Source organism: Ixodes scapularis, unplaced genomic scaffold (genome assembly GCF_016920785.2).
Source record: "Ixodes scapularis isolate PalLabHiFi unplaced genomic scaffold, ASM1692078v2 ptg001212l_1___fragment_1__unscaffolded, whole genome shotgun sequence".
Classification (NCBI taxonomy): Eukaryota; Metazoa; Arthropoda; class Arachnida; order Ixodida; family Ixodidae; genus Ixodes; species Ixodes scapularis.
This window is the reverse complement of record NW_024610117.1, coordinates 737,289-748,238: the sequence shown is the minus strand read 5'-3', so window position 1 is coordinate 748,238 and position 10,950 is coordinate 737,289.

The window sequence follows — 10,950 nt, the reverse complement described above, 5'->3', positions numbered from 1 at the left end:
CACTTGTCTCGGATGTATTCAGAGGTGTACGCTGCACGCGCACAGAAAGCTCTACCTAGCATCTCCTCCAACATGTCAAGAATAACAATTGATGAGGCAATAGAAACGGAAGCAAACAAAGTGTTTAGTGCGGCGAACTTGTGCCCAAAACAAAATGTATCCAGGTTGACGTCGCAGGCATCGATGGCGGCGTAACAGCAGGATCGAACTCTGCGGTGAGAATGACTCTGGGTTGCCAAGCGGAGCGCCTTTTCTGGCCACGTGGGTTTCTGGAACATTCGGCCTAGAACGTTCGGCGCGTGGAATGATTCGTAACTCGATCAGACAATTAAGTTTTCAAATTTGCGAGAACGCCAACTATAAGGGATAAACAAAAGAACATTCCACTCCCTGGAATCGAACCCAGACCCTCCGCGTGACAGCCAAGCACGGTAACCATTCGGTCACGTACGCTATCGCACAGCTACGAGCGTGGCAATATGCATGGTTTCTGTTTTGTTGCGAGTTGAAAAAAAGAAGTGACCTTTGTCCTTCTCTCTTAAGTGTCTTTCTTTTTGTCGTCTTTAATAATATATCCTTTTGTATTTTCTAAATATAGCAAATAAGAGGGGTAGGTACTTTTTCTGGTATGTGCAGATGCACGGCATCTTGCAGTATTTTTTAATTTTTCTTATTTGCGTACTTGCGTGCAGAAAACGTGTTCAGCTGACGTCTGTAAATATTTTGGTGCAGCACGTAGGCGCCCGTTTTTGGCTTGAGCGGTGTCGGCGTCGCCGTCGGCGTAACCGCGCGGTGCGTTATGGAAAACGTTCTATAATGCACTGCACGGGATCCCAGTGACGTCACCCGTAAAGTCACGTATGACGTCACGAGGGTCCCGCGCGGTGCATTGTGGGAAATTTCCCACATTGCAGCTACTCCAATAAAACGAGCAACCGCATTCCCTTTGAGCGTATGCTCAAGTCGGGTCATGCGGATGTCGAGTTGCTGCTGTAGTGCATCTCGAAGGTCGACGAGGTGCAAGCACTTCCGAAACTCTGACGTTCGTGTGTGTCGAGGGAGCCTGAGGATGGTTCGGCGGGCCTCGTTATACAGTGTTGCAATCTTGTCGGAATAGGAGTGGCTGTAACGAATACAAATGACCTTCCGCCTACCAAGCCTCCATTGGATCTCATTGATCTCACGCAACATGCCTGGCCTGTCCCGCGAAATATGGATGCCAAGCGCCACGCCAAGCGTCGGGAGCACTATGCCCGTCAACAGCAAGCCGAGGTCACCGCATTATCTCGGGGCTCTGCCCGGGCCATCGTGTATACTGATGCTGCCCCGCACACATCCGTTCGGTCTGCGACAGCTGCGGTGTTCCCGTCGCATGAGCCTGTAGAGTGTGATCCTATCCTTGTGGCAAACACCAACATGACCCTTTCATCGCCCGAACAAGCCGGAGACAGCGCCGTCCTCATCGCCCTCTAGACGTATGAGGTCAATAATTGAGAGCCCGGAAGGCTTACGGTGTTCACGGACTCTTAGAACACGATTCGTACGCTTAAGACGCATATACTCGCACAGAGTCGACAATCGTCACTATTTACGACACTGCTTTCGCCTGTACCGCCTTTGAAGCGTCCGAGCCAATATACGCTGGGTCCCAGGACATGCGGGCATTGCAGGCAACGAGATAGCCCACAAGGCTGCATTGGAGGAGCTGCATAGAGATTTCCCCTCCTCCCAGCGGAACTTACGGTGCCTCCCACGTCGCCCAATGATGACCAGTTTCCCGGAGACGAGGCCTGCGTGTACGACCCAGTCGATGCTGTTCGCCTCGTCCGTCGGGACGGGAAACGTCGACTCGACGACTCTTGGGCCCCAGAACAGTTCCCAATACCCGAAAACAGGTTCCGGACAGGTGGAGTGGTCATGCCTCATCCCGTCGATCGCTTCAAGCGGACCCGGCAACGTAAACTTGAACCTTACTACGCCCCACCAGACCCTCGCTGCCAGCGATGCAAAGACCCAGATGCCCTCCCGAAACTTCACCATCTCATATGGGAGTGCGCAGCTCTGGTTGCCCAGAGTCAAGCAGCCTGGGCTACTTTTCTTCCCGAAGAACTTCCGACGACCATGCAAGAATGGGCGCATACTGCCGGCGACTTCGAGCGCCGAACGAGTGTCCTGACTTCCCTCCTCGACTTTGTGTGGTGGAGCGGACTTGGGCTTTCGCTATAATGATACACAGCATCATTTCACGCCGCCAAGGACGTAGACGCCAAGCTTGAGAGCGACCACGCCGCGTCACTCCCTTGGGCCGAGGTCGCGCTGCTCCAACCTCACCTAGATCTAAAGATGCAGCGCTTCCCTCTCCCCCTTCAAGGTGCGCCGGCATGAGTAAGGCTGAACTGGTAGTGCGGTTATCCGCAAGGCTCCTCTTGACAGTTGGCTTATTTACAATGCACTTTCTCTTTTTCTTTCCTTCTCCCTCTAGGCTTGACGCGGCGCAAAAAAAAAAAAGCAAAAAAAAAAAGCGCCACAACGTCGCGTTTTTTTTTCTTTTCTCCTTAACGGTCGTCTGTCACGTTCCTTTCTTCGACGGCTTTTTTAGCTACTGCTCCGGGTCGGCTCATGTGACAGTTGAGGCTGGAGGAATCAACTAGAACAACTCTAGAAGCGAGTAGGTGTTTGGACGCCGATGGTCGGAAGTTCAACTCTCGAGTGCGATCGAGCACATTTTGGAATACAACACAACCGCGGCCTCGTGTGTGAACGTTGCTTTTCGATTGTCGGTGCTGTGATGCTGTCATTCCATACAGATGCTTTTTATACGCCCTTTGACGGAAAACTGCATGTGAAAGATTCCATATTTGAGTTTCTGCAAGGTTGACTACGAAAGCGTAGATTATACAGCGAATCGATGGGAAGATCTCGCTCCTTGACGGCATGGCAGATGAGAACTTTTTTAATTGTTACGATCGTGGTTTCGTTTCTTGTTTTTACTTTTCGCTGAATGCATACTTGGGAGTGATTTGGTTGTGGCCAGGAAGCAGCATATTCAAATGCTCGCGCTACTTGTAGGTGCAGAGCTAAATGAAAATGATTTGATTTATGAGCTCAGGTTTGAATATTTTCGCTAGGTATGCGCGTGATAGGTTATCGCAATGGCAACCAGCACATCAATTAAAAAAAAAAGAAACAGAAGTACAATGTGTCCTTCCTGCGTATCCTCATTGGAGCGCAGAAATGATCCGCCACAACTAACTACTAAGATTAATATTTTAGCGGGTCTCTGAGCTGTAGTTTGGAGTGCACGCATGCCGGATTATGGTCATTAACCAGTTTACTTATTCATACACAAGAGCCATATACTAACAATTTAGCTGGAGCCCCCTCAGGCTCCCGAAAGAATCCCACCACACACCAGGAAGCTCTATGGAGCATATTATTCTCATTATTAATTATTATTTTCTTTACCTGCTTTTATGTGCTCGTGCAATAAGCGACATTATTATTATTATTATTAAAATTATTACAGCGCATTCGGCACATCAAATTCAAGAATAATTTTGATGTTTGTGATCCAAAATACCAGATCGAAACACTGCCAGTGTTTTCTCTCAAATACGGAACCACTTCAGCTGCACTTTAGTTGGGTAGGGGAACAAAAATTGAAATATTCAAATTTTGTTCGGAAATGAGTCGAAGCATGACGGATAATAACCGTAAGCGATAATCGCACGTTTGTATTTTGAACGACTGGCTACATGTTTCGTTCCAGACAGTGCACTCGAGCAAGCGCTCGAGGAAAAGCGAATGGAGAGCACGATGCGTCATGGGATATCCGACGCAAACAAAAACAGAAAGACAAGATTTCCCGCGTCCGAGACGTTGCAAGACTGGCGTGGTTATGAGCTTTGCCGTTGGTGGCGTTGTCAGCATTGTGGTGGTGTCAATTGCTTCAACGCGTTACAACCGAGCCGTTCGAAGCACCCGTGGGGTGACGAGGGTGTGGCTTAGAGTGCCTTCATGTGCGCTTCGCGTAGAGTGATGCCAGCTGCCTGTTTCCCTTTCCCACACCCTCTTCCACCGCCATTTTGTTCCTCTCATTGTTTCCCCGTGCACCGGAAAGTGGCCTTTGCGTCCATCGGTAATCCCATCCGAGGGGGAAAATGCTAATCCTCCCTCCGTGGGTTCCACAACGCTGCTCCGAACTTGTGAGATAACGTGCTTGTTTCCGGGAGGGTTATAAGCCCCACGGATTATCGCCGAGGACCAAAATGGTTGCTGGTTTGTCGGCGAGTGGTATTACAAAGGGTGGCATCACCCTAGCAAAGCGCACAATAAGGCTCCCTAGTGTGGCTGGCCCAAGGAGCACGTAGCTTCCACAGCACTGTCAGCCTAGGGGTGAACGGGTTGGGAGAAGCAACTTTTGTCAAAATTATGAGAGACGGGCTAATCTTCTAGGGGGAGAATGGCTCTATCCGGGTGCACAAACGAGGGTCCGAGAAAGAGGGGAGTCCCTCCTCTCCGTCTTATTTGGACTGTTCGGTGTAATGCGCAATTTGTCAGTTCAGGAGGAAAGCTAAGAAGAAAAATGTTGAAATTCCAAAGAGCGGCGCTGCTCCGATGGAACTTGCTACGTCATAACTACGTAGCAAGTTGGCCAACGTTCCTAGATTACCTCCCAAATAGAGTCCGCATGCATTTACCGGGTACACATTGAAATATTGTTTAATGAGGTTTAAAATTAGTTTGCGTGTGCCTCTCAACGCAAGACTGGTGTTTTTGAGGTTATGCTGCAACATGCAACACATTGAAGCTATAAAATGAGCGCTGGAATTTCGTTTCCCTGTCCCTTTGAAGAAGAGCATTTTTTTATTTTTATTTTTTTAATTTTTATAACCATTTTCGATTACATTACATTTCTTTGAATTAATATGATTTCCTACTTTTTCATTCAATTTCCTGCAGAAGCGGTCAAATACACATCCCGGATACTGCTTTGACAAACTCGGGCTACTTTAAGGCCTGGATGGGACAAGCTGAAAACTGACCGCTTAGAAGAGTGCTTCGGAATGTCTAGGCAACTGGCTTGCTTCTAATATCACGTGTCTACAAGGCGCATTTACGAAGATGAAAACAAAATACTGCTGAGGAGCACGCTGTCAACGATCACTACAGCTAGCAAAGATGGAAGCTAGAAAGATCTTCCCAAGCGAGCAGATACTTGACGCCGTATCTGCAACTTGATATACCTGCAATGTGGCCCTGGGCTGGAAAAAATAAGACACAGGCTCCAGGCCTTGGGCTATGTGGCAACCGTGGAGTCTACACCAGCTTGAAAAAACCTAAGGGACGAAAAATGCAAGGCCGCATCTACACCACGAAACAAGTTGGCTACAGTCTGCCCGCACAAGAAGACTGTGCTCTCGCATTCAAACTCGTTATAGAAGGGCTTGTTTTTCCTGGTGTAAATGCTGTAGAACACAACTATGTTGTTCACCAATAGGTGATGCCCAGCCAGTGCCGACTTGTTACATATCTCATAATGGAACTACTCGTCAAAGAAAAAAAAAAAGACTTCCGACTGTGAAAATTAACATACGAGTGAGCTTATATTAAAGCACATGTTGTTGTTACAAAAAAATGCACAAGCAATTTCTTGCAACATGTTTGCAGCAAATGAATGTTCGCATTAATGCCAAGAATGCCAAACAAAAGAAATGAAAAGCTGAAACTCTACAATCGAAGGCACTTGCTGCCAACCGTCGCGGATGTCAAGGAGCGAACTCAGACCAAGGAAGAGTTTGCTGACGCCTGTGATGATGAACCCATCGTGAGTTCGAGCTGAAGCATGTCTTGGACTGCAGTAAAAACATTCAACTGAGAAACCTTTGTTGCAAGATGGCAACAATATTATAAGTGCCAGTGCAGCATCTAAAAAGAAAGCTAAGAGGTCAAGGCTAAACAAATTAGTTCCTGTCCGGCCAGCAGCAGGCTTGCGCTTCATCCTCATGCAAAGGCAACAGCTCTCTGAAGTCGGTGAATCTGTGTGTGTGTTTGTGTATGCAGATAGTCAGTGTCCTCGTAGCAGTCTCATGGGTATCTTGTGTTGCTACAGCGTAAATGCCAACATGCTGCACTGATATTGTGTCCATTTCAGTGCCATACTTACACTTTTTTCTTCCTTAGTACTTTGCAACACAGAATGGAACAAACTACCTGGCCATATTGTAACTGAGAGATATCCCATTTCATTTAAAAAGAAGTGCATCAATTCGTGTAACTGAACCTTGATTTGTAAAACCGCATCATCAAAATAACACGCTAATAAGCGTTTTTTTTTTATGCGTGCGTGACATTTTTTTTTGGTTGGTGTCTATTTTTTAGGTTAAAATACTTTTTCGTTTTTTATCTTTGAATCCCCTCTGATGTAATGCGTCGTTGGATGCCTTTGAGGTGAATACAATAAAATAAAATAAATTATTGCATTATTTATTCAATTGTTACTTTAGTTCACTTTATCTAGTCCTACTACTTCGATTATTGCCATTTCATAGGAATTGCTTTCTTTTATACAACTCCCATGCCGTCCAGAGATAATTACACCACCCAGTTTATCAAATAAAAAATAACACATCTGTCTCAAGATGTCACTTTCTTGTATTTCACTCCAAGAATTGTAGGTTATAATAATTTTCCTGTGTTCTAAAATTGGTTCTTTGAATCATTCGGCGTTCGCAGCTCTCATGTTTGCTCATAAAATATAGATAGTGCGGAACCCCGCGTTTCTACGACGTAAACGCTGGGCGCGAAGCCTTCAGCTCAGCTTAGTAGCGCGGTGCTCGTCAGCCTCTGCCGTGACGGCACTGGATGCGTGTGCTGGCATTCTCCTGTAGGTGGTGTTGGCTGCTCATGCATCGTGCAGGGGGCGGCCTGCGGACGCGAGTCGCCGCGGTGTTCGTGGTTCGGGTGGCGCGTGCCGAGTTTCTTTTTGAACTATTTGCCCCGCGCCATTCGGGGCACGGATTTGGCGGTGGCTCGCGCTCAAATATGTCGGGGGCTGTCATTTGTGTGGTGTCCATGGTAATGGTGTCTTACCGGTGTGGCCCCCGCTTTGGGGACTGGCGTTTGTCCTAGGTTAAAATAAACGTTGTCCGCAGCTCATCCACCATGCAACGCGCGGGGAGGAGGAAGGAGAAGGAAGGGGAGGAGGACGAGTAGCAGGGGAGGGGGAAGTAGAGGAGAGAAGGGGAGGAGCTTGGAGGATAAGGGGAGGGGGAGGAGGGGAAAAGGAGTAAGAGGAGGGACGAGGCGAGGAGAAGTTACAGGGAGAATGAGGAGGTGAGGAGGAGGGAGGGTTATACCCTCCCCTCAGCACCCTTCCCTTCTTCTCCTCAAGAGCTGCGCTGTAATTCGGCGTTACAGGGTGTTGTAAACGTCTTCCATTTTTTTAACAAATCATTTGAAAAACAATTGTTGCTGAGATGTAAAAAAAGGAGGTGTGGCCAGAGGAGTACAACTTCCTATACCGCCCATATGTAAAGTTCTGTAAAGAATGAAACAAAAAACAACCTGTAGGTCTGCGTGAACCAGATACGCCCCCTGTGGAACCATGGGTCTTTCTCTTCGAATACCCAGCTCAGGCGACACTTACCTGGTTGTCAGAATGCAGCTGTCGGTTAAATGTTTTGTTTGAGCGTGTAGGTTTCAGATGGTTTACCCTCAAGAGGATTATGCGCTGCGTATTGTAACCATGGATGCGCTGTACATTGTAACCATTATTTCAATGCCGTGCTGTAAACTATTACAGCTTTTTCCTTGCCTGATCTACGTGTGCTCATGTATTCTGCTCGAAATGATGTGAAATAGTTGCTTGTTTTCTTTCAATCTTATAAAGCATTACTTGTTTAGCCCACGTTGTCTCAGTTTTTGGACTTAAGTTCAATGCTAAACTGGTGACAAAAATTGTCACGGCTCACAAGCCGTTTCTTACAAGTGAACGTCGGGTGGTCCTCGGATGGTCCTGGCAGCCATGAAGAAATAAAAGATTCTCACCCCTTGCGACCGTCGCTTGGGTGGTTCGTCGCATAAATGAACACTAGAATGAGTGACAAGCGAATCGAGCTGATTACGGTCAAGAAAACGAAGATGGGCAGAAAAAAAGAAAAATAAGTTAACCTGGGATATTAAAAAAACATACTAAACCAATCTTGGACTTTAGTACGTCTCGTTTCGTCCCATTAAAAAATAAGATAGGGAAAAAAGAACTGCTTCCGAGTTTTAGTTTTAGATATTCCTTTGAAGTATCTAATGCTCGGCCTTTGCGACCAAGGAAATGGGCATTTCATTTAAAATGCTCACCATCCGACAAACCAAAATTCGCAGCTAATTCTACGCTGAAACAACTTGCAAACCGCTTCTTTAAAGTCGCAATTGTTTTTATGAAAAGGAAGGGTAATGTAGCTTGTATCGTTCCAATACATTGAAGCATCACGTTGCTAACGATCTTGCCGAAGCATAATTGATACCGCGGTATGACCGCTGGCAGGTCGTAGATGTATCAGAAATCCTATGTGCACTCCACCAAAGCGGCACCAAAGATTCATATTTTCGCGCGTGCAGCCGCGCACGCGCACACCTTCTGGATAGCGCGCCGGTGTCGACACCTGTCGCGATCACTACCACGCGCTTCAGGCGAGCCCCTCCGGTCCCAACACTACCCAAGTATTCTAGTATACTGTAGTGGTGCGCTAAATACTTTGCTGCACTGTGCTGCCATGATCGATCTTCCGAAGGGTCGCACATTCCACGTGCCTCGTGCATCGACGCACCTTGTGCTACTTTTGAAACATGAAGGGGCTTAGGTGGAATTGGAGACGACACCGCCGCGGCCGGCGCGAACATCTACGTGCACTTCCGCCTGGACTGACGCAGACCTCCAGTCCGTCAGGGCTGGATTCGGCGCTGTAGCCGTTCTGTCTAATGCAAATGAGCAGAGTGGAATGTATTCTCACTAGTAAAGTATTTGGACAAAGTTACGATAACAAGCTTCAAAGCCAGTCATACCTTCAAAATTTAATTCAATCGTTATTTAACGTTATAAATGACATGAACCGTATTTATTTAAAACAAAATAACGTCTGCCGACACCCGCTGGGAGCGCGGCAATCGGAAGCAGTTCGCCGCACCGAACCTACGTCATAAATGCACGCGCCCGGTCGGCTGCAGCCGAGAGCTTCATCCCCCTAGTGTGGCTATTTGTGTGGTCAGTTTGTATAGTTTCTTGTTAAAGTTTCAAGCTGGACTGTGAAGTCTGAGTGCCGGCATTTCAGCGTGAAAGTTAAGTTGGCATCTGCCTGTCTGACCAATATTGGCCAGACGGGTAAATGCGTTAACCACAAATTCCGGAAGCATGACTTGTCGTTACAGTCAGCAGTTGGAGCGGTCAGGAGGGGGGGGGGGGGGCACTTGCTCCTTTACTGTGCTAGCTGTGGGTGTCGACCCATATTCAACAAGGTAGAGATTATTGGCACTGCCAGAGACTTGAAAAATTTTAGAAACCTATGTGATTAAAATAGAAGGCATAAAATGCTTCAGCCAAACGTCGCTAAGTTTACACAGCAAATATATTGCATATTAAGGGATGTGTTCGGTATTGCTGATTTCGTTTTTCATTCAAGTTCAGTTGATATCAGTGCTTGTCCTGTGCTCAAATCTACTTCACCCCTGTTTTTTTGCGCCCTGTTTTCTCTTTTGTTAGTGCAAACCAACTACCCCACATCGCAACCCTAATTTCTTAAAAGGCTACAAGCTTCGCCCCGTGCTGTATCCAGACCAATTTTTGCAACTTTAAGACGAAGGTTCTAACTGATTCACAGATTGTCATTTTTTTTTCACACGGATGAACACATTATGGTCCTTATCCTCAAAGTACAAAGCTCGATACAGTAGCACAGAAAATAAGCTATCGACAAGGTCTCGTGACAAACTTTTTTCGGGACACGGTACACAAATACTCCTTTGACAATTACACGTTAAGGAATTTATAAGCTCCCACTGCCTCCTTGAGGAAGCCGTAGATGTCTCGACAGTAGCAGTCGTGCGTTCAAACAACAAGCACTGTTAACGCGGTCTTTATTATTACTTGAATAATGGTTGTCAGGAAAGAGTGTGCCTGGCCCCGTAAGAAAAAAAAAAAAACCTGAGGCCAGCTGTTGTATAAACACATTAGTCAGACTGAGTCCTCCTGACTTTACTCCACCAAAAAGGATTGCCTCGCCCTGCAGGTTTCACACTTTGAATTCCATATAAACTCAGCAATCACTCTGTGCATGCGTTGCAAGTGCACCCGGCGAAAATGTAACACTTTCAGAAGGTACCGAATTTCGGCTGCAAAGATAAATTACAGAGAGTAGCCCGCGACAACACTAGAAAATATTTTCTAAACCACTTTGTAGCTTTAACATTCAATTTCGTCGTTTCTTCAAGCCAGAGCTCATAGCACTCTCTACAGTTCCTTAATGGCACTCCCAAGTATACTCCAGGCTCTGTAGAACACTTACCGGCTCCAAGAACGAGTGGAGCCACGTCCCAAGACCCATGCCACGTCCTTGCACCTTGCGCCCAGTTTACAGCACTTTCCCTCTGATTACAAAGTATTCTAAGGAGCTCAGCTGCCTTTCTAATACTCTCGCGGTCACATCAAAAAGTAACGGCATCCTCCGCCTACGCCAAGAGTTTTATTCAAACAAGTTTAAGGTAAAACCACGTACATCTACGCTATTAATAACAATGAGGCACTAAGTTTTACGGAGTATGGCAAACAGCAATGGCCAAAGAGGACGTCCTTGGCCTATTGTGATAATACTGGAATGCGTCTAGTCACTTTCTTGTTGATGATAAGACTGGCCATATAATTCTTTGGGGACATTTATACACCCACCCCATAACTATTTT